Raw genomic sequence first — 23,693 nt, 5'->3', positions numbered from 1 at the left:
ACTCCCCTTTTTGACAATAATTCCAAAGAGTTATACAAAATATTCATACAGATACACCAATATGGGAGATAAACTTAGAATGTACCTTGAGAATAAGAGCTAATGTCTTGTCCCAATTGTCTTGCAAAATTTTGCAGGTGGAGAGTGCCACTTGAACTTCTGCTGAAAGTTCAATCATATGGTTTGCAATAGAAAAATTGTTATCTTGGACCAACGTCTTTGAATATGCAATATGCTTTTGCATTGTGTCCATGATTGGAAGGATCATGTTTTGGATATCTATCAATGTGGATATGATCCTTCCTTCTGATCTTAGCAATTTTTCCTACATATCTGATAAAAATCTCATCTTAATGTGATGTGCTGAGCTTGAGCTAGGGTCAAGCTGTAGTCTGTGAGCACTAACCTTCATATCTATATCAATCTTATTTAGTTTCTCTTTTATCTCCTTGGTGTACTCGGTAACATCACATAGTTTGCCAAAAAGAGATGTTACATTGTAAAAGAATGCTCACGATTACTCAAAATTAAGGATAGTTCTACTTGGTTAATGGCAATGTGCTAAACAATGTGCTCAAGCACCTTATTATCAAACTTTTTCTCTACCTTTTCAATTAACTTCTCTTGACCAGAAGTATCCTCATTGAACTTATTGATTGCTTCTTTCAACTATAGAAAAATGTGTTGAGATGAGTCCACATCAACACCTATAGCCTTTGTTAGTATATTCTTTGCATTTTCAATTATTCGGTATTCTTTGTCTCTTTCCTCTCTGAGCTATTTCTGTCTTGCCTTCTATTCCAAAAGCTAGCTAACCAATCTCATTTCTTCAATTGTGGCAGTATCCAGATCCAACTTAGGAATTACAATTTCTTTATCCAAGTCTATATCTTCATCAATTTCTTTCCTTGTAAGTAGAAGTTTTAGAGGTGTCCTTGGTTCTACTTCTGACATTACTGCCTTGGACTTAGAAATAGAAACAATTGTAGAGATAGCTGGACTTGCAGTGAAAACTTAAATAGGACCAACTGAAGGAAAATTGAGAGGAGTGCTAACTGAATCCAAAATTGTTGTGCTACCCAAAATTGAATTGATAATAGGTGGAACACTGACTAGAGCACACACAATAGGAGCACAAGTAGAAATATTTACAATTGATGTACTTACAGGAGCATGCAAAATTGAAGTTGACAAAATTGTAGAACTAGATGCTGTACACATTGCTGATGTTGTAGACTTAGGAGCTGATGAAGAGGAGGGTTGCAGCTCAGTAGATGAAGTGGAAAACACTTCCATTATTGATGCCTGGAGCTAAGAGTTAGAAAATAGTGACTGAACAGATGATGTGTCTGTTGAGGTTGCAATCACATTTACTGAAGTTGTCTCCAACCCAAATGATGTAGTAGTCTTTGGTGGAGAGTGAGGAAGGGAGGCTATGACTTGTGCAGTTATTCTCATTGGATCATTCTCTTCATCTCCTTCCTTATCTTCCTTATTAGCTTCTTCCTATTTCTCTTCTTCATCATCCTTTAATGCTTGATAGTCCTCAACATCAAAAGTGACACATGGAGTGTTATCTTCTTCATCATTGTCACTGTCATCATCATCATCCGTGATTTCTATTGGATTTTCACTAGGCTTGTGCAAATGATAGATGTTTTTCCACATCTTTGTAGCATCTCTAACAACATGCTCAATGTCTTTGATAAAAATTAGACAAGCATGAAATCTAATCATCATTTTACCTTCATTATTTTTCATTGCAGCCTTAACTTTTGCATCTGTAAGATTAGGTAGTAACTTTCTCAAAGATTTCTCATATATAGCTTTTTCTCTGTACAACTGATTCCCACCTTGGTTGCAATCTTTTCAATAATTCAATTGAAATTTGAGGGGCAATTTGATTAGGGGAATATTTCCATTTTCCCATCTTATTGAGTACTAGCTCCTCAATTTGCATCTTCTCAGCATCTGTTCTAGTTTCAAACTTTAATCCCTTGAAGTTTGTGATGCCTGCAACTTCTTCCATTTGTTTCAACCTTTCTTGAAAGGTGAGTGGGGGCTTACTAAACACAACTTCACTACCACCTTTCTTCTTTGATCTTCTTATGAATACGACTATGGAGGCTTTGGGTGGTTTGGTAATAATTACCCTACCCTTCTTTTTCACTGGCTCTTCCTCCTTTTTAGATTCTTGCTCTTCTTCCTTTGATTCTTCAATGTCTTCTACGTTACCCTCGGTTGGCATAAGAGGAGCACTTGTAGTTTTCAACTTGGCTACCTTCCTCTTACCTTTGCTTATTGCAGCTCTATTCTGGTTTTGGCTTCTTCATAGGTTCCAAAGATACGTAGCTTTGGATCTACTGGCTCATTCACCAAGGCTTCAATAATGTCTTTTGTTTCATCAATTTTCACCTCATATGGAAGAGGTTTCACCCATGTAATTCTAGGCCTGACTACCTGGATATATACTCTATCACAATCAATCATAAAGCATACAACATCTTTGTAATCCTCAACTAGCTTGGGTGGAATCTTGAACCTGTTGTTCATCTTCTCCTTGAAAACTTCAAAGTAATTATCCATAATACTATCAAAATTTTCACCCATTTCTGCAATAAATTCATTAATCTGATACAAAATGGGAGTATCTTTCCTCCATACAATTGAACCTTTTGATGGAAAAATTTTTTTAACATAAAAGAAAAGATAGGTCAACAAAGAGCCAAATTTACAGGGGTTGTTCTTTGATGTCCTGATGCTATCCATGTTCTTGTTTAATTGTTTCAACAGTAAATTTGATAGATCAAATTCTAGGGTTTTCTTCACAACCTTGTACATCAAATCCACGACCTCACACAACACACTATTCAAATGACTGGAGCTATATACCTTGTGTGCAATGATGTGAATACCAAACCTTAGTTCCATGTCTAATACATTACTAATCTTTAGACCTTTGCCATCCCACTCTATTAGGGCTTTCTTTTGAAGTTCATCCTGACCTAGGGTTTTGATTGTTTTGGCCTTGTTGAGCATAGGGAGACCAATAATCTTATGAATCATCTTCTTTGTGATCAACATAGGCTATTCTAACCATAACTGACCATTATGAACATGGCTCAGAATATACCTAATTCACTTAATTTGGAAATTTTTCGGCATATGCGGGATATGGGTTAACCCTTTGACCTCTAGATGCTTATGCTCGAGTTTCAATGATCCATCAACACACATTTCTCCTAGGGCACTGTCCATCTCTAGGGTTCCAACTTCTTGAATAGAACACTTAAAATGAGTGCACATATCGTTAATGAGGAGTACCTTTGGAGGAATTTGAGATTGAGCTCCATTTAGATCTAGTGACTCCGCAACTGCTGGAACTAACTTGAAATTGGGTGCTCTCCACTCAACGCCTTTTACCAACATCTCAGAACCTATTTTTTCCTTGCTACTATTGCTACTTTTGGATGCCATGGTTTCTAAGTAAATGATAATTTTTTTCAAACAAATCTTTGCTGCAAATTCGCTCAAGATTGCTTGGATGCATTGGAAATCACTCTACTCTAGGTATACTGAAGTTGCGATAAAAAAAGAAATCAAATTCTACCCTTTTTGATGAAAATTTGCCATTAATGCTTGGTACCATAATGACATAGTGTGTGACTGACTGTCATCTAGAGCATTGTGCTCAGTAAAAGCTTGTGACTCGACAATCAAACAAAATTTTATTACTCCCGACCTATCTCGGTAGAGTCTATGACCAACCTTGCTCAATATGACTTGATTTCTTGTGATCCCTCTATATCTAAAATACTAATTTGGATCTTTGCTTCCTTTCATTGGAATTTCTTGAGATATGAATTGAATATATAGTTCTAGTTCCTCTTTTAAGAATCTAATTGGAAATGGTGGAGTCACCCACTTCTTGAGTGACATGGCCATTATTTGAACTGTTCTGCTTAGTAGATTTGGGAATCCACTGCTGTCTCATCTGCTTCCTGATGTTATCAGTTTTAGCTTTCTTTTCATCTTCCACTTTACCTATATTCATGCAACTCTTAGCTATATGACCAAGTTTAGTGCATGTGTAGCATCTTATTGTAGTATCCTTTTTTCTCAAGTGATGTCTTGCACAATTTATGCCAATGTGTCCATATTCTCCATAATAATGACATCTACATCAAGTATTGTAGTCCCAACCAAATATTGCCTTTACAAGTTTTTTAGCTGGATTGAATGGTTTAGATTTGCATTCAGATGCCTTATGACCTTGTTTCTTGCATTTGTGACATTTACCCTCAAATTTTGGTTTCTCCTTACATTCATTAGCTTTATGACCATGTTGACTGCAATTGTAGCATTTTCCATTAAATTTTTTGTTTTCATTGCTCCAACATTTGTTTGATGTATGACCTATCTTACCACATTGATTGTAAGTAGGTCTTTGATTCATTTGAGTACCTTGTTCTGAAGATTCACCTTCTTCTTTGTATCCAAGTCCTACTTTACCTTTTTGCCTATAAAGATTTTGCTCACTTTGTTGATTTAATTGATCCATGTCTGCTTGGGATTTCATTATCCTTTCATTGAGTTTCTTTTGAGAGTTTAGATCAGCTTTCAATCTTTCATTGATTTGTCTTTCAGTGATTAAATCATTCCTTAAGCTTTCATTTTCAGATCTTAGACTCATGATTTCCTCATTTGCATTGGAGAGCTGATTGATTAGGCTTTCTTGCTGAAGGGATTGATTTTGATTTGCATTGTTCCTTACCTCCAAGTCTTCATGTAATGCCCCGCCCAGAGATCCTTGGAAACAAGGATTCAAATCAAGCCAAGATATTTTTTTTTTTACAAGTATGAATGCACATGACAACATCATACAGGGATCACAACGATCACAACAGAAGACTTCAACACAATTCCGACAACCAACGAATCTCTGAACGCCACTACCCAACTGACACACCCAAACAAAAGCCAACAACCACCACAACAAGATGAGGGCACAAGAAATGACCACTCATCAACAAAACACCAAGCTGGGGTAAAATGCAGAATCCTGAAATTTGGCTAAGCCTGAAATCTTGAAGCCCTAAAAATTGGCTAACTCTGGATTTCTGAAGCCCTGAAATTTCCTAGAATCCATAACTTATCTCTGAGAGGTCTGAAACCTATCTCAAACGATTTGTCGCATATATTAAAATATATCTTAAGTATAAGGAATTAAATATACGTCAACTTCAAAAGAAACCTCCTGAATACAAAATACAACAACATAGGCTCGAAGAATGCCCAAAAGGGTATCCAAAACCACTCTCAAAAAGATCGGATCATGAAGAAAAGTGCCCGCTGATGGCACGCGCAAGTTTTTCACAAAAACAGTGCGACACTTTTTACTAAGGGAGGGCGACACTTCTCCCTTACTGAGTGCGACACTTCTCAAGAAGGCGTGCGATACTGGAAAAGTATCGCACGACATTTCTCATAAAGCCATGCGACACTCTTCCAGTGTCGTATGATACTTCTCTAGTAATGCATGTGACACTTTACAGTATCGTACGACATTCTTTCTATGGGCATGCGATACTTTATCAGTGTCGCACAATGCTGAACAAATGTCGCCCATAGAAACATGAAAACACTCCCAGAAGCAAAAAAGACCAAAAAAATAGCAAAGAACCTCCACACCAGGGAGTACCGGATCCACCAAGGCTCGAGGAATGAACACTCGAGTGCAAGAACAACACAAAAAGAAGATCATCAAACCATCTAAACTACAGCAGCAAAGAACACGCTGAATACAAACATCGCAGAGATCCAAAGCAACATTTCAGAACTAAACAACCAAATAAGTGCGCGGTTCCTCCCAATCGTCAATAGCATCATAAGACCATCGTGGGTCCTAGCCATCCCCCGCGCGTAACATCCCAAGCCACCGACCAGATCGTCAGTACTGTCGTAATAGGGATGTCACTACTAAAACATGCAACAATATAATCATAAGGAAATCTAACATGCTAGTAGTAAAGCATAAAGATAATCCTACAGTAGATAACATCACCTATCACATGCTAAACAACAGTAAGCAACATATATACTACTAAATCAAATAACATCATATAATCATATGCTAAACATCATGATAAGGGAATGTGTCAAGTAAACTAACATCATCTAAACATGATATACAAGCATCCCAATGAAAGCATAAATCACAAGAAAGCATACTTCGGAACCCAAAGTACCAAGTGAAAACATCCAGCAACAGTCGCACTAGGATAAGAGACCGTCTTTGTACACCAGTCCCTAGCAGTGGTGAAGGTAGCTACGCCTCCCAACCACGTGGCACCCATAGGTCCACACCCACCGTGCTGATGGAGATAATGATCCAACCACAAACACACAAAAGCACAACATCTAAGGCTAACACTCATGCCAGATAGTATGATGGCTGAACCAAGAACCTAAGACAATGCAAGGAGTACAGGTCCTGGTCAGACACTCAATAGGCTACTATGTAGGGACTAACATCATGGAGAGTCGCTTGGCATCGACAAGCCCAAGCTAGTATAGGCAGCTACTCTTCTCAACAAAAGCCGCACAACCTAGGGTAGCTACTCTTCACGATGAAAGGCGCACAACCCAAGGTAGCTACTCTTCTCAACAGAAGGCGCACAACCTAGGGCAGCAACTCTTCACGATGGAAGGCGCACAACCCACACATTTTAATTATCTTGTATTTATTACCACCCAAAGTTTTAATTTAATTATCACTTATATAAAACTTCCTCTGCCAACCGGGAAGTAGTCACCAGGTTACAAGATAGAAGCCCCCTCCATATGCTACCCTACCCTACCCATGCTCATCCTACGACAAGTGCCTGTGGGCATGCATACTCCCATCCCAACCCCAATGATCATAACTTTCGACAAATCCACGGAAGATCGAGCCTCACAAGTCACCCAACAAATGTACGCGTACGTACTCGTGTGTGGTGCACCACCATCACGAAGATCATAACACAAGGACAGGATTGAGAACACAATGCAAAGAAAACACCCAACTGAAAGCAACACGGGAAGGACAGATTCTACAGGAATCCCAAAGCCAATAAAATCGTACATCATGAAATCACTCAACCGGCCTCAATTCGAGAGTATGGATTCTACACGAATCCCAATGATGAACAAGACCAAAAGACATGAACTTACTCAACCGGCCTCAATCCGAGAGTATGGATTCTACACGAATCCCAATGTCCATGAAACAAGGCAAAGGTCCAAAAGAAAACCATAACGAGTATAAAATCACTCAACTGAACACAACGTCGGGAGTACGGATGCAACACGCATCTCAATGCAATATAAAAGTGCAAAAGTGGTCTGACTGATATCCAAACAGATCATCCAAGTCCACGACCCACATTGTGCCAAGAAAACCTGAGAAAATAGGGTGGTACGCAAAACGAGGTAAAAATCCCAAATTTTTGGAATACTTCAAAATTAAAACCCATTTGGCCTTTGGGTTCAAAAACCCCAAAAATCCAAAAATAAATGAAATCGGACACCGTATGCAAAAATGGCTAGCATAACGGTGCAAAACTCCAAACCCTCATCCCAAAAAACAAGGAAATGTTCATACCCGCCCAACCGGGTAGAACTAACATACAGAAACGGAGGGGAACACTAGTTCTCAGCCTCCAAACAAACGGCTACCAAAAATAGAAGCCGAAATGGAGTAGAAACAATAAAACAGGAAAGCCCTACCTCACAGCCAAAAGGGCAAAACGAAAATTTGAACCATAAAATAAATATCTCGCAGAAGTAGCTGAAAATTGCGGCAATCCAAGGTTTCCTCGAGCTGGATCCAACGAGCCCAACCTCGCGACGATCCCACGCCCGTAGCTCCCACAACGAACAAAATAGTAAATCCTCATGAAGAGGATTTTGGGTTTTACTCTCCAACTTTCCAATTTGAAAGTGAGAAGTGAGGAATTAAATTCCTCTTTGGATACTTATTCACTTTTAGGGTGAATAATCGATTAGGGCATTTAACCAGCCAATCCAGTTAAACCCCGAATCGACCCAAATGGAAACAGGCTATTCCTATAAATAGGAATTCATCTATGGCAAAGCTGCCAGAAATTAAAATAAAACAATTAAAAAGCCCGAAAACCCAAAAAAACATAAATCTCCTAAACAACTTTCGCGACAAAGCGAAACTCTAAATGCACAGACACGCTTACTGGTCTAATCACATAATGCAAATGAGTTCGGATTTAATAATCACCAAAAGGTTTAAATTAAACATTTAATAAAGGATATGTCGACCATATAAGGACGACATTGGTAAAATATGAACGGCTGAATCAATAACTCCACGTGCCACTGCCAGGGATATAAATCCTGCACACTAAACAACACGATCAAGTGCAATTGCATATAATAACATAGCCGAAGCAATAAATGCATTAAATTACCTAATTTAACCATTTATTTAATTATATTAAAATAATCTATTTACATCACTCATGTTCGCAAAAAGGCATAGCAACACAGGAACAAAGTAAATAACCATAGCATTAAATCCATCATATAGCGAAATTAGAGGTATGCCCAAATACCAGATAACTAGATAACCAGATATCACCATAAAACACACTGTCATCTCAAAATAGCATCATCATGCAATATGATTAACTGAACAACATAGTAGTCTAATATCTATGATACTGGAATCAAAGAGTAACATTTGACCCTCAAGTCATCTCAAATGTAAACATAACATGAGTAACAAATATCTCTCTAATCAGAATGTAACAAGGTTAATTTTCGCAGCACATAACCCAATAATCTCACATGAACAATCCATTTAATTACTTGCGCATTTAATAATGATTGGTTACTCTGCATTAAAAAGGCATTTAAAACACATAAGCAAACACAGTCAAAAACATGACTAACCACTGCTACAGGAACCTAGTCCAGTGTAGCATGGTAAAAGAACATAGTGCAATCTCTGCACACATCTCAGGGTAATCATGGAACAAACTCATGATACCACATCGATCCTGGTAACCACTGGCACAAACCTCAGTGAACCAAAAATCACATCATAATCTCAAAGATCAGTCAAAAGCATAATCAATGCAACTGATAAAGGAACATAAATCCAAACACCTCAATGATGTAGACCACTTAGGGTCACAATCATTATCCATCACAACAAAAGATCATCAAGGTTGCATCCATCAGGACGACTTACAAAAGTCAAATGGGAGAGGCACTACACTTCAGTTTCCTTATTCCTTTATTCCAAGATTTCACACATTCTTATTGATTGAATTTATTATTCTCTTTTCAATTTCCTTACCTCTTCTTGCAGAGATCCATTCTTTTCTAGGATTTCTTTGATTTCCTCATTTGCTTCATCTGAATTGCTTGAGGGAAAGAAGTCTTGAATCCTTTCTTCAACATACAGGTGGTCATTCATTTTTTTGCAAGCTCCTTCCTTCTTTTTAAGGATTGGGAAAGATTCTCTTTTGCTTCCTTGAGTTGAGCTATGGCCATCTCTAAATCTAGCTTCTCATTGTCAATGGCTTTGTCAAGTCTGAATATCTCCATTGTCCTTGATCTTTGCTCAAGTTGTCAAACTTTATCCTAAGAACCACAAAGCTCTAATACCAATTGTTCGAAATAATCAAGACTAGCTAAGTTACTAAGAGGGGAGTGGTGAACCAGTAACCTAAAAAACTTTAAATTAATTCAGCATTAATTCATCTAATCTATTGCAAGCATGAGAAAAGATAAAACATTCATAACATATGAACAAAATCTTTGGTGACCCAAAAACCTTCCAAATAGAAAGTAAAACTGGGTTGGGGATGATACCCACAAAATTTCACTACTATAGTATAAAGTTGGCCAGTTAAGGCTTACATTGACCACTTCTGATTATCTACCCGGTTATGAGTGATTTGGATTGCTAGATCCACCTTGTTAGAGGTTTTACAAACATACAATGAAGTATGCACTCTGTTAAGAGATTTGAAGAAAGATTGTTAAGTCTATCTTGCTAAAGGATTTAGAAAACTAAGTCACCTGTTAGGATGAAATAGTAGATCTGAGTTACAACTTGATTTCTAATTAGATCCTTGAAGTACATATCACCTCTTGTGATAGATATAAATTTACTACTCCTTGTACACCTTGCTGAATACTTTGCTCTGCTACTGATTCGCATTCACTCTTCTCAAAACATTACATATCCATACATCCATATATTGCAAATGATACAATACATTACATATATACCATTCCAATATTTACAATTACAAGGTCGGCTAAAACACAAGTAAACAAAATATTACCGTGTCAGCCAAATAGTAGAAACTCGAGTTCTGTAAGCTGACTTGGTGAACTTCTGATACTCGGTGTCCACTGCATTACTCAACATCAGCATGCACTCAGTAGAAGTACATGCTTGGTCCATACTAATCACACAACGTAGCTTCAAACTCTATGACTATTGGAGACTCAATAGATATAGTGTCACTCAGTGGAAATTAATTTCTATGTTTACCTTGCTGGCACTTGGTAAACACTGCACATCCATCACTTGATAGACACTGGCTTCACATCATAGTAACTGATGACTCGGTAAGTACTAAAAAGATCAGTGACCACTAACTACTCCATGATAACTGCAAGACTACGCACTATTTTCTTTCACTCGGTAGCTTCTGGAATGCTTGGTATGAACTGCTTAATTGATGAACTTACTTGGCAACCACTGAATGCTTGGTATAAATTGTAGACTGAGTGATGAGCTTGGTAACTATACAAAGTTGAATAAGTGTTGTCACTAATGACAAATATAACATAATGCCAACACTCAAAAGAGCTAGGTAGGCTTGATAAGAAAATGGGCATTTGGAAGGTGTTGGGTCATCTAGTTATTTATGCTTTTAGGTGTCTTGTGTGCATGTAGAATCCAAAAATGGTCCATTTCATCTTGATTGAAAATAACCCAAACTGGTTGAGCGACTGGGTGAAGAGCTTCTCCTCCTTCTCATTTATTCATATCAACATCTATGACCCCAAATCTTCCTTTGGGAAACTTGAGGTATGAGGGGAAATTAAAATTTTTCTTTTTCCACACCAAAACAATAATATCATTTTAGGGGAGACTTTCAATGCCATATCCAATTTGGAAGAAAATATTGGAGGCATTAGGAATCTTAATCAAGCTTCTCAAGATTTCAATCAATGAGCCTTGTCATGCAACCTTCTTGATATCCACACCACCAATGGGGTGTGTACTTGGAATAACAAGAGGTCAAGATTGGATCTCATAGTAGAGAGATTGGAAGATTCTTGTTATATAGGGACCTATCTTCCTTTAATCATTTTCTTTTAACAAAGATTGGGCCTCCATCATGCTCGAATCACTTCCCTATTAGGCTTAAAATATTCGAAGAAGCCTAACCCAATAGAAACCATTTCAAGTATGAGAACATGTGGTTTCAAGATGAGAACTTCCTCTTCTTACTAGAAAATTGGTGGAATGAGGTTTCATTTCAGGGTTCCAAAATGTTTTATTTAGTATCTAAATTGAAGCACCTTAAACTAAAAATTAAAGAGTGGAAATGTATGCTCAAAAGTTGAACACACTTCTATAAACCATTATACTTGAAAATACCCACGATGAGGAGTACCTCAATAGGTGGCCTATAGCTCTCTATCTATGATGTGCAAGAGTGCAATGATAGTATGGTGGCTCTCAAATGAACCTTGTTAGGAAACCCTTGCAAGGTGCACCATAAAACAAGAGATTCAAAGGAATAGAGGAAAAATTGTCAATATCCAATAATCAAAGCATGCAATGCAATGTAAATAACAACTAAATAAAATGGAACATATAAGGTAGAAAAGAGTTACAAAACCCCTAGTTAAACTATGTGAGCTAAGCTATGCATAAGAGAAAGCTAAGATAACAATGCAAGTAAACAAAGTGAGTGAGAGTGCTTAGGAGTGGAAAAACTTACATAGTTTTGTTTTAACCATTGTTTCATGTCATTGGTGACCCAAATAGACTATTCCCATGTGTTGGAGTCTTCCTTGGTCATTTGAAGAAGTTTAAGGTTGTTTTCCCAAAATTGGTCAATTTGTGCATTGTGAGCAACTTGTGATAAGTTGTGTTGTTCATAGGGTCCCCTAGTGATTAGGGTTTTCCTTGTTTAGGTATAGGGTTGTGATAACTTGGTATCATCCTTGTAGCACTTGTGATTGGTGCTTGCAAATTCGATCATCTTTACCAAGAGATTTGGTTGAAGCACTTTAGTAAAGAGGGTTTTTGGACCAGTTGATCTCCTAGTGATCAATCCCACTAGGCTCCATTGCATCAGTAAGTGTTACTACTGACACACAAGTTTCCATGCCTATAGTAATATTTCAAATGAAGGATGTAATGAACCAGGATGTCAACACATTGTGGACATACATTCCAAGAAAATAAGCAGCGTTAACTATTGAGAAGGATGGGACTAAGGTTCACATAGGTCAAGAAGCTAATAATGCACCTACTTCACACATACAAGGTGAAACACCATAGGAAGAGGTGAGTAAAGAAGAGATTAAGGCTAAAGAGTTGAAGGTGACTACTACACTAGAGGAACAAATAGCCATATAGACTCTTATTACCCTACCAATTTCTATTACTCCCACCAATAATAAGGCTCTTTAGAGGCCAATCATTGATGCTACACCATTGCAAGTATCAAGGCCTAGTGAAGAGAAATCTAGGAGTGAAGATGATACATCTTATGGAGATGTGAGATTAGATGAGGTGATTGACCTACCAAATTTTGATCTTACAACAATAATCATAGAATAAATGAGAATTCTATAGGAAGTTCTATAGAGAAAGAAACAACAAGAGTTTCTTAGAAGGGAGCATAAGTAGAAGCAAGTGCTTCATGACATCAAAGATATATTTCTTGATGCTTTCAACCTTTTAGAGTGAAATGAAGACAAACTTATCATTGAGCAACTAGTAAACATTGTTGAAAAGATTAGAGATGAAGACCTGGATTCTAATATAAAACTATTAGAATGGTCTGGAAGGAAATTCCACTCTAAAGTACTTGACAAGATATGTAGTGCTATTGCACTTAGACATGTTGATCTAGCAACCAAGGTAGAGAGCGTGAAGACGGTGTTGGAGAACATATTTTTTCTTTACACCAAGTTATGTGATGTAAATATGTCCACACAAGAAATATAGAGGACTATTGGCCAACTATAGGGAGAGCTACAACACACATGTACAAGTTTGAAACTATCTCCTGGCCAAAGTCAATCCCATTTTCAAAATTTATTGTCCATCCAAGGAAGACTTGCCAAGCTGCAAGAACATGATATAAATATTAGATCCACATTGATAAGTATCCAATTCATGTTGACTACTCACATGAAATTATTGCATAAGGGATTGGCCTTTGTGGAGAAATTGATGAAGAAAGATAACCAACTTTCTACTCATGATGGTTTAGTTGACCTTGCTGCTAAGCTAGATATTCAATACCAGTCTCTAGAGGTATCATGCAATAACTGGGATGCAACATTAAAAATAATAATGGAGGTCCATAAATGTTTTTTGGACAAACACACTATTAGTGTACCACCCATGACACAAGTGTCAATAAAGGGGGATAGTGAAGTTTTTGGGACAATAATAGTTTTGAGTAAGGGGGAGTACTAATGTAGAAACATGGGACATCAAAAGAGTAGACATTTACTCAATAGGAGTACCAGATTCATATACAGAAAGGAAATATTTATTCAAAGGGAGTAATGGAGTAATGAAGTTTTGAGAGGTATGATTTTTAGTCATCCATTTTACAAAATTTTAAAGTTTTCAAATTTTATATGTGAGCCGAGTTAAGATTATAGATTGTCTGAGTTATGATCATATTGAGGTTATATATACATGACCAAGCATTTTTTCCACTCATGTCAAAGGGGGAGATTGTTGATCTCATTTTGGTTTTATGAAAGTAGTGACAAAACACTTAAGTCATATAGTATAACTATAGTACGAGTCGAGAGCAAAAAATAAGTCGAGCATAAGTGGTCAGACAGTGCATATTGAGCAATATACTTAGTTAGTGCCGAGTCATTCAAGTGCTGAGAAAGTATATACATGCTGAGTGATTCAAGTGCCAAGTAAATAGTGGATGCCGAGCCACTCAAAGCTAAGTTACAACATTGAAGATATTGTGGATGCCGAGCATAAGAGACTTTAGGTGCCAAGTAAATAGTTTTGGGCCAACCTATTGATTGTTTTATGATTCTAGAAGATAAGGATGGATGTATATTGTGAATCCCTAAGTATAACATGCAACCAATTAGATAAAGGAATGTTCTAAGTGGAAATATGGATCAATCTCAGTTGTTGATTCTAACCTAACCCTAGTCCACTTGTGTCTACTTAAGGAGGAAAACCTTAAACAATTTGCATGTACATGAAGTTAGAGAAGGAGACACAAGAGAGATGAATGCTAGGTGTAGAGAAGGCATTCATTGGTGACTAAGGAAGCTGAAATAGAGGAACAAATTGTAGAATTGGTTAGAGAGAACAAAAGAAAGTAGAGAGAGGACAAATGAGACATATCTAATTAGGAGGATCAAGGATTCATCAGGAAAGAGATGATCTGACATCTAGCAACATAGTGCTAACCAAAGGATCATGGTGTTGAATCATTTTAGTAGGTGATATAGAGTAAATCTCCTAATAGAGTAGTCTTAACAGACTTGTGTAAATCTCTTAATCAAGTTCTTTCTTTATTGTAAGTTAAAGTCCTCTAACAAGGCACACTTTTAGCAAGGTGTTGAAATCTTTTAATAGGACGAGACCTAATAGTCTTTGTAATCCTTTAACAGGTCAGACACCTCATAGAGTAGGTCATAGTTATGTTCAAACTTCTTGTAACCTTAATTGGCTACACTTCTCAACTGTAGTAGTAAAGATTTGTGGGTGTCATCCCCACCTCAGTTTTACCTTCTCATCAGAGGGTTTCTAGGCAACAAATTTGTTGTGTTATGTGTTATTTGTTTCATGCTATGGATGAACATGTGTAGTTAGCTATTTTAATTTACATGCTAAATTGTGAGATGGATATATGGTGAATGTTTTATGGTTAAAGTTTTGAAGTGCTGATTCACCCCCCCCTCTCTAAGTTTACTTTCTCATTGTTATTTTCAACAATGTGTAATCAGTATCAACAAGAAAACACACATCTTATAGTATTTATCAACTAAGGATGTAGAAATCCTTGTTCTTCTTCTCATTTTCTATTTAAATTCATCAAAATAAATATCTAACACATTCTCAAAACTATCTCCTAGATTTGCAATATACTCACTTATTTTCCTAGTAGTAGGTTTACCTTGCTCCCACACAATATTTCCAATGGTTGGAAAGTAACCTTGAATGTAAAAGAAATACACATTATTAATGATCCAAACTTACACATTGAATTCTTAGCCTTCCTAATTAACAAATGATTCTCTACTAATTGCAATAGCTAAAGCTCAACAAGATCACACTCATGGTCTTTTATCACAATCTTCCAGGCTTGATCCATAGCCACACAACACTCACTATTCGGTTGACTTGATTGGTAAAACTTATGTACAATCACCCTCACTACAAAGTCTATTAATGGATCAAAATATTTGATATCAACATGCCACATCCATTCCACTCAGCCTTGGTATTTTCCTCAATTGCATCTTTGCTCTGGTATCTCATTGTCTTCTTTTTGTCGAATGTTGGATACTCTGTTATAGTATGAATAATTTTATTTGTGATTTTTACTGGCCCATTCTCTAGCCATAACCCCATGTTGTGAATTCAGCTTAATAAAAATTTAATCCATTCAATATTGAAATTTTTGAGAAAATCTAGGGCTCGTGTTAACCCTTTCCTCTCTACAATATCAGACTCATCCTTCAATATTTCTTCATCACAGAATTTTTGATATGCCAACTGAATTTCGTAGTCTTCTACTTCATTGATTTTGCACGTATAACATCTTCGTACATCATGAATCATGATAACCCTAGGTGGTATCAATGACAACACACCCATTGAGTCTTCTTGTATAGAAATTTAAGGAATATCATCACATTTAGGTGGAGGACAAGTGTCACTCTTCACCAATTGAACACTTCTTACCTCTTTGCCTTGATTCTTCATAGCTAACGATGATCTAGATGCCATTTTCATGTTTAGGTTTTTAAGATTGGCTTCCTGAGCAACTTGGAACAACTGATAATCAACACTCAATCACTAGTCAACAATAAATCCTCTTGCAATCACCTTTAAAATTACTTCTCAATCTGCTCAAATATCTAGGGCTCTTGAAATATGAATGCAAGGTGTGTAAAATGCTTTCAAATTTTCACTATACACCTCCATTCATTCAAATTAGGGCTCTCATAAATACTCTGAACTATGTTAGGTGGAATCCAGCTATCTTAGTTGTCATTAATCAATTATCATTTTATAACTCAATCAATACCGTCTAACTCGGCCAACACATCATCTCAATTATTATTAAGAATTCAGTCCATATTGTAATGCTCAGTCAATACAGATAGTATTACTAATGCTTGACACTCAATAGTGTAATTGGTTTATTGCTTGGTTCTTTTGAAAAATCTATTCTAATGCATATTATCTTATGCAAATATGAAGTTTGGTAAATTTAGGTAGGAAATGATGTATGATATGTCATTTGGATATGAAATTACTTACATACCTTTCTTGATTCTCCATTGGATTGGGTGTTCTCGACTTTACTTGTTCCACTGATTCCAGCTTCTACCTTCTTCTTTCGGGTTTGATTTATTTCCTTTTTTTTTTTTTGACATCTACTTTTCTTTTTCCTTTGATGTGTTCATTTCTTGGTGCTAGTGCTCCAGGTCCTACAATTTTTGCTCACATGTCCAGTCTTGTAAACATTAAAACAAACTAGGCTTCCACTCAACCATTTCTAATAATTGCCTCTGAAATGTGTTCTTATGCAATTTATTGGAATGTCATCATATTCTCCATAATAATGACAATTGTACCATGTGCTATAATCCCAATTGTGAGAATTACCTTGCTTAGGTGCATTTACTTGCCTCTTAGGTGACTAGTCAGATTTTTCCTTAGATCTACATTCATGTTCTCTATGTCCATACTTATGACAATTGTATCAACATCCCTCAAATCTAGGTGCAGTTTGTGTATTACTAACCCTTAATCTACATTCATGTGCTTGATGACCTTGTTTCTTGCAATTAAAGAAATTACTAGTAAACTAAGATTTAGGGTTTTGCATACTATTTTTGCTTCTACATATGTTTTTTGTGTGTCTCTTAACTTTGCAATAATGATGACATGTAGGTTTTCCTTTTAGTTTTGAATTCCTTTGCTCTCCACTCTTGGAGGATTCTCCTTTTTAAGTAGATGAGTGGTGCTGGATGTGTCCTAATCTAGAGGTATCACTAGGTGGCCTTGGTGATCTCATCAGTTCTTTAAACTATCTCATAGCTTCAGTAGGCTTTTTCATCCTTTCCAAGAGTTCCTTCTCAGATCTTAACTCCTTCCTCAGTTGGTCATTCTGTGATCTCAAATTTATAAATTCCATGTATATTCTATTTAGTTCGTGGTCTACAAGTAGTAGTTGGTTAATCATATCTAGCTGATTGTTTGTAAGATTTTGTATATTAGATGACCTTTCTTCAAGTCTCATAGTCATTTGTCTTTTTTCTTCTTCAAATTTCATCTTTTTTTATTCACTTCACAAAGCCTTATTGATTGGATTTCATGTTCTCTCTTCAATCCTCTAACTTCTTTCATTGAGAATGTTGTTATTCTCTAGTAGGTTTGCTATTGCTGCATCACTTTTACTGGAATTCCCATTGACAAGTAGTCCTTTGGTATCTACCTCTTTATAAAGTGTGTCATTTTTCTGGATAGTCATCTCTCTTCTTTTCTTTAAGGACTTCCTCAGTTCCTCTCTCATTGTTTCAAGTTGTTGTAGTATGAGTTGGATGTCAATCATTTGATTTCAATAGTCTTTCTCAATTTGTAAGCCTCCATATCCAAGATCTCAACTCTCAAGTGGTTAAACTTCTTCTAAGATAACGAAGCTCTTATACCAGTTGTTGGAAGTTTATTGGGAAGGTGAGATACTGAGAGAGAGAGGTTGGGGGGGGGGGGGGGGGTGAATCATAATTACTAAAGTTTTTTTCCTTTAAAACATCTTAACTGCATTTACCAGTTAACCCATCTCATATCTAGATCATGTATACCATTAATTCAACACAGAAATAAATCTAACTATGTATCACATCATCATGAAAATGTAAACACATAACACAAGAGAATTTGGTTAACCATAAATTCTCTAAGTTGAAGGTAAAACCAGGGTGGGGATGACACCTGCAAATCTTCACTATTGTAGTAACAAATTTTTCCTATTGGGGATACAAGTTTGATAACTTCTGATGATCTACCCTATGAGGGGTCTACCCTATTAAGGGATTTACAAGATTGTTAGGTCTACCTTGATTAAATGATTTAAAACTTATAATGAAATAAACACTCTATTAAGAGACTTACTTAGGTATGTTAGGACCACTGTGCTAAGAGATTTTCCATGATTCACTTGCCAAAATGATTCAATACCTAATCCTTTGGTTTGCACTTGCAATTTTTATTATAGATCTTCTCTCTCCATTCTTTGATTTGATCTCCTATCTGATATATCATTTCTCTTCTCTTCACTACTTCACTTGGTTACTATCCTCTATCACTTCACAAATTTTCTTGCAACCTCCAAAACCTAACTCCCTTGTACAATGTTTCATATACATACATAATAGGGTTTGGATCTTCCCCCATAAAGATATATGTAGAGTCTTCTAGAATAAGATCAACAATCTAGATGTTTACCCTTTTAGCCTCTTCATCTGATTAGTTATCTTTCCTTTGTAGGGATCAATGATCTACGCCAAAATTCTTTAAAAAAATTGTAAAAAACTCTACGATCATTAAATATTGTTCACATGTTGGCTCAAAATGGTTTACCTCAAATTTTGTTCCATTACAAAAATTCTTGTTCAAACTGTCACTCAACACATATTGTTTCTAATGCTCAATCACAATTATTCTTTTTGTTGACACTTAGTACCTTCTGTATGACTCAACATCCACTTGCTCCTGTTTACTAGGCATTAACTAAACTCAAATTGCATAGGAGTACTTGAAAACCATACACTTGCTCGGCTCCTATAGAGCTTGGCATATACAAGATTCTTTACAAGTCTAAACAAATTACATGATTTGACCTTTATAGAGTGACTCAGTTGCAGTAATGATCGACTAACTATACCTTCTTTATGACTAAGTGTTTGACACTAATAGACAATGAAACTAGAGAGATCAACAAAAATACAACACACCCCAGTAAATGTTAGATGATTAACAAGGCTAAGTAGATCTCCAGAAAGATCTTCTCCTTCTTTGTATTTTATTTTACTAATAGATGCTAGTGATCTTGAATGTCACGATGAAGTTGTGTAGGTGGATACAAAGATTCAATTGGAGTCCACAATGATTGAAGAAGTGGAATCCTTGCTAAAAAAGTGAACTTGGGATTTATGTAAGTTGCTTATAGGTAAAAGGGCCTCATAGAACAAATGGGTTTACAAGTTGAAAGAAGAGGATGAAGGTAAGAAAATATTTAAAGCCTAGTTAGTGGCAAATGGACTTACATAGAAAAATGACATTGATTTGGATGATATATTTCTCTTGTTATTAAAATGAATTCAATTTGCACTATTTTAAATATTGTGGCTACTAAAGATTTGTATTTGGAGCATCTTGATATTAAAACAACCTTTCTTCATGGTGATTTGGATAAAGAGATATATACAATACAACCATAGGAGTTTGAGGTTAAACATAAGGAGAATTTGGTGCGCAAATTGAAGAAAAGTTTATATGGCTTGAAGTAAGCACCTAAAAAATGGTATCTTAAATTTGATAATTTTATGAATGAGCATGGTTATAGTCAATGTCATTCAGACCATTTTTTTTATTTTAATAGGTTAGATGATGAAAACTACATTATTTTATGTTTATATGTTGATGATATGATTGTAGCTAGGTCTAACATGGATCACACTATGGGGTTAAAAAAGTGATTAGCACATTCATTTGCTATGAGGGATTTGGGGGTAGCCAAACAAATCCTTGGTATGAAAATTTGCAAAGATAGGAAGAATAGAAAATTGACATTATCTTAGGTTGATTATTTTGAGGTGTTGAAATGTTTCTCTATGGAGAATGCTAAAGTTGTCAACACACCTTTACCTAGTCATGTAAAATTGTCTAAAGAAATTTGTCCAAGGACACTAGAAGAAGAGGCCAAAATGTCTAAGATAGCTTATTCTTCAGCTTTAGGAAGTTTAATGTATGCTTTGGTATGTACTAGGCTAGATATTGCAAACACTGGCCATTGTTAGCAAGTATATGAGTCATCTAAGGATTGAGCATTAGAATGTAGTCAAATGGATTCTCTATTAGGATTAACCATAGATAGAAATAATAATTAAATAAAAATAAATAAATATTAGAAAATAATATATTATATAGAGGAGAACACAAGACATGGAGATTTAATGCGGTTCACCCAATCCCTAGGCTATGTCTACCAACATCAAGTCCAATACTATTATTATTATTATCTAGTGATTACAATTTGCAATCCTTTACCGCTCAATACTACTGCAACAAGCTATAATATCATCATACATTAGGAAATACTTGAAGCTAAGACATTTAATACAAGCATTCTTTTCTTACAAAATTAGGGCTAGAATTGTTGATCTTAGATTGGTTTTGACAATTGAGTGTTAACACACTTAAGACATTTACTTAGTTCATGCAGAACTAGTAATACATGCCTAGTACAACATGTAAATACAAGACCATGCCAAGATGCAATGAGTGCTAAGTCACTCATGTGTCGAGTCACTCAAGTGCTGAGCAGATAGACCATGCCGAGTGATTCAAGTACTTAGTGAATAGTAGATGCCGAGTACTTTAGGTACCGAGTCAAAAGAAAAATTATAGTGTATGTCAAGCATCAGTAACTACATATGCCGAGTAACATAGATTGGACATATTTTTTTGTTATGGCACACACAACTATGTAAGCTATTTTTCAGGTGACCCAAGGATAGATTTTGATTCTTTAGAGATAAGAATGAATCTACATGCAGATTCCCTATGCAATTACATACAACCAATTAGAAAATGAGAAGCATTAAGTGACAAAATAGATGAATCTTAGCTGTAGATTCATACCTAACCCTAAGACACCTTAGTCTTCTTAAGGCAAACAAAGCCCTAAATTTTCTATGAGAGAGAAGAGAGTTGAGAGAATTGTGAAGGGGTGAATGATCGAATTGAAGTAGCAAACAAGATAGTTTGCAGAGCATTCAAGGTGACTTAGAAATAATAGTGAATTTTAGAATTAGTTAAGTGAAGAATAGAGGATAGAGAATACAACATTGTTAGATTAGATTGTGAAGGATTAATCAAAAATTGGATAGAGGTGATCTCTTATCAGGCAAAACAAGTGCCAAATGCAAGATCTATGTTGAGACATTTTGACAGCTGATTTTAGTTAAATCTCTTGGGTGGAGTAGTCCTAATAGGCCTTATCAAATCCTTTAACATGGTGGCATTCCAAGTGAGAGACCAAAAAATCCTTTAACTAGGCACACTTCTAATAGGGTGTTAAAATCCTCTAACAAGGTGGGACTTAACAATCTTTGTAAGCCTTTAACAGGGCATGCCTTTCATAGGGTAGATCATGTTTCATGGTCAAATCATTGTAACCTTAATTGGCTACACTTTATTGCTGTACTAGTGAAGATTTGTAGGTGTCATCCTCATCCCAATTTTACCTTCTCATTTGGAGGGTTTTTGGGTAATCATATCTAGTGTCAAGTATGTGTGTTTGATTACTTATATGTGTTAGATGCATTTAATTTACATGTTATTTTAGTATGTTAATGCATGTGATGTATGAATGATGAAAGTTTTATGGGTCCAAGTTTAAACTCCTGATTCACCCCCTCCTCTCAAAAATTTACCTTTCCCACTTGTAATTCCAACAATTGGTATCATACCCAAGTTCTCAGAAGGAGAAGCTTTGTAGCTTAGAGGAAAGATCTTGAAATGGAAGTCTACAGATTGGGAAATACTATTGAGAACTAGGAGATTGAGATACATCTTATACTACATCAACTGAATGAAGCTAGAGATGCTTTGAAGAGTTCCTTGAAGAGAAGGAAAGAAATTGGCATTGCAAAAAATGACACACAATACAAAGAGATCAACATCACAAAGCTATTTGTAGATGGTAACTCTAGTGAATTTGATGGAAAAATTGCAGATCTAATGGAAAAGAATAGAGCACAAGTTGAAGAAATCAAAAATCTCAAGTTCGAGCAAGAATCACAAGATATACTGCTATGTGAGGTGTTTGAACAAAAGAAGAAAGCCATGATTGAAGAAGACAAAAGAATTTTGTCAAATAGATTGGAAGAGAAGTCAATAGAGCTATCCAAGATCTAAAACTTACAATTAGATACCTTGAGCCAAATGATGAATTCTCATCATGAGTTAAATGTCAAGGACATTGAGATAACTACATTGAAATTGCAAAATAAACAATTGCAGAATGACCTGAAAAGAGAAAAGGAATTTGCTGAAAGTTTCAACAATCCAAATGAAGCCATCAAATACTTTGTGCAATTATTGAGATCCCCTAGATCCAATAGATATAGATCAACATTGGGCTACACAAGCACTGAAGAAGGAGAGTCATCCAAAGTTGCTGAAGAAAGGAACAATAGAGGTAAGAATTCCAAACCTACTTGTCATAATTGTGGAAAGAAATGAAATATTGCTAATATGTGCATGAGCAACAATACAAATCATTTCCATGAGCAACAAATCATTTCTATAAAATTATTTCCAAAGTTCTCACTTCCAAACTTGTTAAGGTGATCTTGTTGATTATTGTCGATCAACAAAATGGTTTTGTCCTTGGTAGACAAATCCTTAACTCTATCATCTCCATTCATGAAAATATTCATTCCTTGTCTTGTTCTAACAATCAGGGTTTCATTATGAAAGTGGACATTGCTAAGGCTTATGATAGAGTGGATTGGTCTTTCCTTTGTAATACATTGCTTGCTTTTGGCTTTGATCATAAGGTTGTGGGTCTGATCCACCAATTGGTTTCTACTGTCTCTATAGCAGTCTTGGTTAATGGTAGTTCCTCTCCCTTCTTTTTTCCTTCTCGTGGGCTGAGACAAGGAGATCCTTTATCCCCATCCTTTTTGTTATTATGGCTGACTATTTGGGGAGATTTATTGGGGACTTGGTCCAAAAAGGTTTACTGAAGGGGTTACAACCTTCTTCTCAACTGTTAACTTGCTCCCATGGTCAATTTGTTGATGATATTATCTTCATGGGTAAGGCTGAAGTGAAGGAAGCTAGAATTTTAAAGCAAGCTACTAACTTATATTCTGCTACTTCCCATCAAGGGATA

Source organism: Cupressus sempervirens, chromosome 11 (genome assembly GCF_028749045.1).
Source record: "Cupressus sempervirens isolate cs-2001-9-10 chromosome 11, ASM2874904v1, whole genome shotgun sequence".
Classification (NCBI taxonomy): Eukaryota; Viridiplantae; Streptophyta; class Pinopsida; order Cupressales; family Cupressaceae; genus Cupressus; species Cupressus sempervirens.
This window is presented reverse-complemented; position numbering follows the sequence as displayed.